This window comes from Lygodium microphyllum, chromosome 6 (genome assembly GCF_053477565.2).
Source record: "Lygodium microphyllum isolate KBCC chromosome 6, Lygodium_microphyllum_v1.1.10, whole genome shotgun sequence".
Taxonomy (NCBI): Eukaryota; Viridiplantae; Streptophyta; class Polypodiopsida; order Schizaeales; family Lygodiaceae; genus Lygodium; species Lygodium microphyllum.
The window spans coordinates 143,799,477-143,808,370 of NC_141140.1; positions in this window are offsets into that span (position 1 = coordinate 143,799,477).

Below are 8,894 nucleotides of genomic sequence, written 5' to 3' on the forward strand. Positions count from 1 at the left end.
CTGCATGTGGAGTCTGGAAAGTACTGCCAGGCAAAGACGCCAGAGGCGTCCCAGACATGACACTGAACACCTTGTCCGCTGTGGGAGAGCGGCCAAGGTGTCTGATCATCTCTCCCATGAAGTCTTCCCTACTAGGAAAACCTCCAAAAAATTCATTGACCCTCTGCCAAAGGAGGCCAATGTATCATTCATGAGATCCACATCTGGGTCATTGCTAGATGAACCAGGATACGACATCTGCAAAAAAAACACAGGAAAAATATAAATTTATTTACATACAAAAAATCATATATTACCTACATTTTCAAAGAGCTTTCTTTAGACATTGAGCAGAACACTCAAGTGCTAATGCTTCTCTTAAACAAGAAAACTGATAAACACAAACATGGGATTGGTCACATTCATCATTGCAAAAATATATTGTTTAATATTAGAACTGGGAGACCTGGCGTGTGTATCCCCACATCTACATTGCAGGTTAGACGCGCTCTCAAATGCGCTCCAGAGTTCATCTTCTGTCCAGCGCGTCTATTTGCGCATCTAACATGCACCACAGACGCGCTGCTAGACGCGCATCCCAAGTCAATGCGCGTCTATAATCGCGTGTAGACTACAGGTCAATCTTCTGTGCAGCGCGTGTATCATCGCGTGTACATTACAAAGCACACGCGCCAACACACGCGCTCTTAGACGCTCAGAGAGGAGACATTTTTGCGCGTCTATGTCTACGTCTACACTGAGAGGTAGATGCGCTAGCAGACGCGCCTTGTCGGCCGATTTTAGGCCGACGACAGCCATTGACGATTTACATAATGCAATACATAATGGAATCACAAATCCTAAATACACAGACAAAGCAGAGAGAGGAAGAGGGAAACAAAGAGAGAGAGAGAGAGAGAGAGAGAGAGAGAGAGAGAGAGAGAGACTCACCTTGGGTGTTTGGTGTGGCGGGTGGTGGCGCTTCTCCTTCTTCCTCTCCTTGGTAAGTTACCCTCCCTTGATGCTTGTTTGCTTGCTTGCTGCTTCTTCTTGTTCTCCTCTTTCTTGTTCTCTCTTTCTTCCTCTCCTTGGCTTTCCTTTTTCCCTTCTTGTGTGTTTGAAATGAAAGAATTAGAGGTGAGTCATGAGGAGGTGAGGCATGAAGAGACTAGGTGAGGCATGAAGAGACTGCATGTCAGCTAAACTCAAGCTTCAGAACCGCAAAAAACGCAGGAAAGGAAAGGCGCAGTTTGAAAAGAAATGATTTAAGTATGGTTTGAATTTTGACGTGTGCGTCTATTTTCGCGTGTATATGTGCGTCTATTGTTCGCGTGTATAAGTTTTAAGATGATGATTTTTGTGTATTTAAAATTAAGATCTTATGTAAACATAGGAATGATAAATATTTTGATGTTGTCATGAATTAGGTTTAATCATGTCGACGTCATCATCACCTAGTGCGGTGCAAGCTGGTGAGTCAATGAGCACATCCTCAAGTGAGGATGAAACATTGCGTCTTCATAATCGAGATGCATGGCTACAACAAAAAATTAAATGCATGTGTGATCGTTGTCGAGGGTGTATCTTTCGAGCATGTCGAATTGCAATGTCACACCTCAGCTTGTATGGAGAATGGGACCAAGAAAAATCACCGGTATTCATTGTTTTTTTTTACCACTAAGATTGCTAGTCTATGTTACGGGAATTATATATCAACGTACATGAAACTCCCTTTTGTGGTTGAGCAGGATGCGGTGCCACATCCTCAGATGCTCCCTCCGGGGCATCGAGAGGCTGCAAAACGTCGATGCGAGGAGGCAGAGTCTTCAAGAAGAGTAGAGACTGACGATCATGATAGTAGCCCTCATGAAATGCCCCATCAAGTCGTAGAGGATGAGATTTTGGACAACATGGTACACCATCTATTTTCACAACCAATTCAAGGAGAAGGTCACTCTACGAAGCCAGATGATCCACTATATGTAGCATCATCTACTCCGTTGTATGAAGGTTGTATGTAATCCGTTCTTCATGCGTCCCTCGAGATACTTAACTTGCAAACAATTTATGGATGGAGTAATGTCAGTTTGGATGCGTTATTGAAGTAGGTATCAATTCAGTTTGGCTTATATATGAGTCATAATATTAATTGTTAATTCTATTTTGAAATCAGATAGAAATATATGTTGGTGGTTTTTTAACTCACTTTTAAAATATATGTAGGTTATTATCACAAATGCTTCCAAAAGGAAACAAATTGCCAACTAAGAGAGAGCAAGCAAGACATTACTTGACATCTCTGGGAGGCCTCGATTATGTCAAGATCCATGCATGTGTCAATGATTGTGTCTTATTTCGTGGGATTCATGAGTTCGCACGAGAGTGTCCTATTTGTGGCGAATCAAGATACGAAGTGGAGATGAAGTCAATGGATGTGCCTCGTAAGGTTTTGCAACATTTTCCGATTGTTCCATGTATAAAACTTATGTTCAAGTGTAAGTCTATTGGAAAGCTCATGTCATGGCATGATAGTCATCGTTCAAGTGATGGAAAATGGAGGATCCCTGGAGACACACCCGCATGGAAACATATAGATAATTTGTGGCCCGTTTTCAAAGAAGAGCCAAGAAATTTGAGATTTGGTTTAGGTATGGATGGAATCAATCCATTTGGCATCAAAAGCACATCATACAGTGTATGGCCAGTGGTATTGGTGAACTATAATATTCCTCCATCCATGGCAATTAAAAAGGGACATGTGATGTTGTCCCTTCTGATTCCTGGAAAGCACAAGGTAAAAAAAATGGACATTTACTTAGAGCCTTTGATTGAAGAGTTAGAAATGTTATGGGAAGGTATTGAGGTGCAAGATACAAGTGCATCTGCATCCTCTAGAGATTTCACATTGAAGGCCATATTGTTGTGGACCATGCACGACTTTGCAGGATACGGAGAGTATTCAGGTACATGTATATAACTCTATATTTGAAATTCAAGACTTGAATCAATTGCATTTTATTAATTCACTTGTTTTTTCAGGTTTAACCACGTCAGGAAATCATGCATGTCCTATTTGCGGTCCCTCTCTAGTTTCCTCTAGGTCGGCACGTTTAAAGAAGGTTATCTACGACAATCATCATCGATTTCTTCCTATTGACCATCCCAAATATGTTCTCCCTACTAATGGAATAACTCCACAATCTCTAACCATTCGAGATTGGAAGGAGAGATGGATTAATGCCGATTAGCCACCCTCCACATGGCATGAGTCGGTAAGAAGTGCATTTCTCTCGATTGACTTTAAAGTATTTAGCATGATGAATTGTTTACATAATATATTGTTTGTTTATTAGGTTCTCTATATTCTTTCATCTTCCGTATTGGACTGAACTCAATATCAATCACCTGTTGGACCCCATGCACATATTCAAAAATTTTGTATCTACATTATGGGATCACTTGATAGCGGCTCGCGATTCAGTTAATGTAAGGGAGGATTTACGTAACATTGGTCGCATGAGATGAGCCTGGCCACGCATTGGATCCAGAGGAAAGATTGAGCTACCCCATGCACCTTGGATATTGTCAAAGAACGAGGAAAAAATAGTGAAGGAACAAATATATAGCTTTCGAACACCCACAGGATGTATGAGATGTCTCAAGGGAGCCTTCATAAAGAAAAAGAAAAGAGGTGTGGAGCAACTATCTGGTTTGAAGTCCCACGATTGGCACAAAATGATTCAAGTAAGGGTATCTCTAACCATGAATATAGTAATTAGTGGCGTAACTATGTGTAAACTTTGGGGTATGATGACTTTTTCCTCAACTAATCATTTGCATCTATGAATATTGTTTACATTCAGTTCGTGCTTCCTACTAGCATATCCCATTGTGCCTCCAAAGATGTACATGATATCATTTACAAGATGGGAGAGCTTGTGAGGCGTGTATACATTGTATTTTTTCATTATATATCTTTGAATTTCTACAAAAAAATAAACAATTCTCAAATACATCTTGACAGATACGTGAGCTCGAAGGAAATTGATCCAAACACATTGCAAGATGCTCGAGTATTATCTATTGAGGTGGTTTGTTTAGTGGAGGAAATTTTTCCTCGATCCATTTTGACTACTCAATTACATTTACTCGTACATTTGATTGATGAGATCGCGCTTTGTGGGGCAGTTCATGTAAGGTGGATGTTTTTTCTTGAGCGCTTCATGAAAACCTTGAAAGATTTTGTGAGGCAAAAAGCACGGCCTGAGGGAAGCATGGCTGAGGGTTGGTTAGTGCAATCATCCCTTGTTTATATCTTTGAATATCTTGCTGAAGTGGATCCCTCTCAACCACGACTATGGAAAGATGATGAAGACTTGAGGATGACCTCTATAGTACCTCAAAGAAAAGGAATGAGTAAAGTGCTAACAAAAGAAGAACTTCGTAAGTTAAATAGTTTTTGTGTGCTCAATAGTGATGTTATGAGCAAATGGGTGACACTATATAATGAAGCAAGGGCAAGAAGAAAAAGCAAAAGACAAGAATTTCGCACTAGATATGGATGTAATGTCTCATTTCCAGATCATCTAAATGCGCTCCCACGTCATATTGACATAGATTGGTTACATGAGGAAATGGAGAGAATGGAAAAAGATGAGGAAATTAATATATCTCAAGAAGAGTGGGAATACGCATGAGGTTACTTAAGTTATCAAAGGTGAGACATACTATCAATTAATTTGTTTCTATAAGTTTTATTTTATATAAATAATTGACATGTTTGATCTTTTATCTTTTACTACTAGTGCACATTATTCAATGCACTTTGGTGTGAGGGTAAACATCTTCGAACTCAACGTATAGATGAAAAGAGAAATACCCAAGATTGTGGTGTCCTTGCTCACTTCGAGGCTGCCAATGGTACCATGGAAGGTTATTGTGGCTTGATCCAAGATATTCTGAAGCTTGACTTTAGATGATTCTTTATATATGTAGTGTATGTGAAGTGGTTTAAAGAAGTGGTAACAAATGGTGAGCAATATTGCACAATCAGACGTCATCCAAGTGGTTTTGTAATCATTGACTTTACAAAATTTCACCAAAATAAGAATGACACATTAGTACTACCTCAACAATGCGAGCAGGTATATATGCAAAGGCTAATTTTTTTATATGTATACATGTGATACATATACACAATATAATAAGTACTTAAGTTTTTTGCTTTTGTTTTTCAAATACAGGTTGTGTATCATCCAATGGTAAACAATAACTGATGGTAGTATGTCATCCCTATATCTAATTGTTCAAAACCAATATATGGTAATATTACCGACATGGAGATAGCAGATGACAATCCAACAAATAATGATGATGTGCATGATGACACCATAATGGATGATATGCGTGATATAGTACAAGATGAACCTTGCGATGATGTTCAAGGAAACGCAGAAGAAGACAATAATGTGATTGTCGATGATATTGATGAAGTTATTGAGCAATATAGCAACACATCTGATAGTGGGATAGACTTATTTATTTCGTTACCTCTTGGTAACATAGACCTAGAAGTAGATAGTTTAGCAAGGGCTGATCTCATTGAAGATGAGATGGATCATTCACTGTAACATACTTAATTTGCTTATTGATTCAATATATGTGTATTCCTAATTCTATGCTTTTTATCATGCACACACGTGCATACTCAAGAATCAATAGTCAATTTTAAAGCAAGCATTGAATTTTCCATAATAAAAAGGAAGTATCTTTTATCATCTTCAAGTACATAGAGAAATTACGAGATACATATTGCAATGCTTACTAATAATTGTAAGGTTTATGTCGCTTGTGGCTAATTACTTATATCAGGCTTGTCAACTGGAGGAACTGCCATTCATTAGAGAGCAATGAAAAAGAAATTATTAACTCTATTTTTTTAATTCAATGATTCAATGTGTATTCTTAATTCTATGGTTTTTATCATGCGCACATGTGCATGCTCAAGAATCAATTTCAGGTGGTTAAATAATTATTAACTTTGGTTTTTCAAGTATGTGAATTGCTAATTTTAGGTGGTTAAATAATTGTGTGACTGCTAGCGCGTCTATATTAGCGTCTATTTGCGTGGATATATAGACGCAAAATTCGTGTCTATTTACACGCACGTTTACACGCATTTATAGACGCTCTGACGTGCCCGACTTTGCGCGTCTAACGTGCGCGTCTATGCCTCGTTTCTGTTGTAGTGAGAGTACTTGATCAGCCAACAAATCAAGGATATTTTTGATAGATTTTCAAGAATGTTGACTAAAACTGGCCTGCAAAAGAAATGGTAGCTTGCCTGCAAAAGAAATGGTAGCTTGCAGCGATTCTTTCTCTTTAGGAGGTAGTCGAAGACTTTGTTATTGACTTTATGTATTATGCTTAAGATCACCCTAATGAACAAAGATTTTAATATGATTAGCAGAATAAGGTACCAAGGATGATGTTTGCAAGAGAGAAATCCATGTACTTGGCCTTGTTAATTATAAGAGAATGGGTGAGGTGTATGGGCAAATGGTTATCAATGTTTCTTGCACTTCTGAGGAAGAGAACTATCTTAGTATATCTCATGAGGACAAGTCCACACTACAAGGGAATGGGACAATAGCAATAGTCATTTGCGACGCAAAAAAGCGGTGTCACTATTAGCGTCGCTATATGTGTCTCTATTTGCATCGCTAAATAGCGACGCATATAGCGATGCAAATAGCAATTTAGTGACGCATATAGCGACGCAAATAGCAATTTAGCGACGTAAATAGCGACGCATATAGCGACGCCGGTCTGAGGAAAAAGTTTTGAAAACCCGAGCGTAACATTTGCCAAGAAAACATTTGCGAGAAAGAATGAAAGAGAGAGCGAGAGAGCTTAAAGCTTTGAGAGAGAGAGAGAGAGAGAGAGAGAGAGAGAGAGAGAGAGAGAGAGAGAGAGAGAGAGAGAGAGAGATAGAGAGAGAGGGAGGGAGCTCATCACCATTGTCGCCACCGCCGCCGCTATATATGAAGAAGAAAGAGAAGTGTACAATGGAGAAGGGAGGGAAGGTGCAAAGAGAATGTACAAAGGGTTTCATCTTCAGGCCTTTGAGGTAGGTACATTGCCTCTCCTTGCTTTATTTTTGTGTTCTCTTATTTTCTTTTTTTGTTTTTCTTTGCAAACAGATACATGGAAAGAGAGGGAGGGAGGAAGGGAGGGAGAAGAATGAAGGGAGAGGAAGAGAGAAAAAGAGAGAGAAAGAAAACAAAGAGAAAGAGGAAGACAGAAATGAGAGATGAAGGGAGGGAGAGAGGATGAGTGAGAGAAACAATGAGAGAGAGAGGGGGGAGAAACAAAGAGAGAGGAAACAAAGAAAGGGAAATAGAGAGATGAAGAGAGGGGGAGAGAAATAGAGAGAGGGAGAGGGAAGGAAGAGAGGAGGAGGTAGAAAATAAGGGTGATGTAAAGAGAGAAAGGAGAGTGAAAAGAATAGAGAGAGAGGGAGAAAGAGAGAGAGAGAAAAAATAGAGAGCGAGAGAGAGGGAGAGAGAAATAGGAAAACAATGAGAGAATGAGAGAGAAGGTTAATAAAGAAAAGTAAAGGGAGAGGGGGGAGAGAGAGATAAAGAGAGGTGGGGTGACATTTCTTTCAATATCTTTGTTTCTTAAGCTTTTTATTTTCTATCTTTGATTGTCTTTGCAATGAGACGAGTTGAGTGAGAGTGGGGAGGGAAGGAGGGAGAGAAAGAGAGAGAAGAAGGGAGGGGAAGGAAGAGAGAGATGGAGAGAAATAAAAAACAGGAGAGAGAGGGGCTTCATAAAAAAGTATTAAAACCCAAGCATGGCATTTTATAGGTTTATAAACAAGCAAGAGAGTGAGAGAGAGAGAGAGAGATAGAGAGAGAGAGAGAGAGAGAGAGAGAGAGAGAGAGAGAGAGAGAGAGAGAGAGAGAGAGAGAGAGAGATCGCCGCCACTGCCACCATCCATGAAGAGGGAGGAGACAAGTGTAAAGGAGAAGGAAGGAACTCCCGAAGGAGAAAAAAATGAGAGAAGTACGAAGGGATTCTTCTTCAAGCTTTGAGGTAAGTGCATTATCTCTTCTCTCTTTTTTTTTCTCTTTTATTTACTTCTCTCTTTCTTTTTGTTGATGAAGAGTGTATAGAGAGAAGAAGTGAGAGAGATCAACATGTGCAAGGGAGATTGAGAGAGAGAGAGAGAGAGAGAGAGAGAGAGAGAGAGAGAGAGAGAGAGGTCACTGCCACCACCAATCCACCACAAAAAGAGAGGGGACAAATGCAAAGAAGGAGGGAACCCGTGAAGGAGAAGAAAAAGAAGGAGAGAAGCGTGAAGGGATTCTTCTTCAAGCTTTCCTTCTCCGCAAGGGAGATTGAGAGAGAGAGAGAGAGAGAGAGAGAGGTTGCTGCCACCACCAATCCACCACAAAAAGAGAGGGGACAACTGCAAAGAAGAAGGAGAGAACCCGTGAAGGAGAAGAAGAAGAAGGAGAGAAGCGCGAAAGGATTCTTCTTCAAGCTTTGAGGTAAATGTATTATCTCTTCTCTCTTTGTTTTTCTCGTTTCTTCACTTCTCTTTTTCTTTTTGTTGATGAAGAGATGTATAGAGAGAAGAAGGGAGATAGATCAACACAAGGGAGATTGAGAGAGAGAGAGAGAGAGAGAAGCTGCCATTGCCACTACCATTGCCACCACATCCACTAAAAGAGAGGGGACAACTACAAAGGAGAAGGAGGGAACCCCCAACCTCTCTCTCTTCTCCATCTTGCCCTCCTCGAGCTTGCATGGCAGGCACCAAGCAAGCATGTCCCTGTATCTCGGCCATGGGAAGGCCTCATGCCAAAGCCCGCCACCTAGAGTACAAGGTGAAGCCTCCTCTAGTG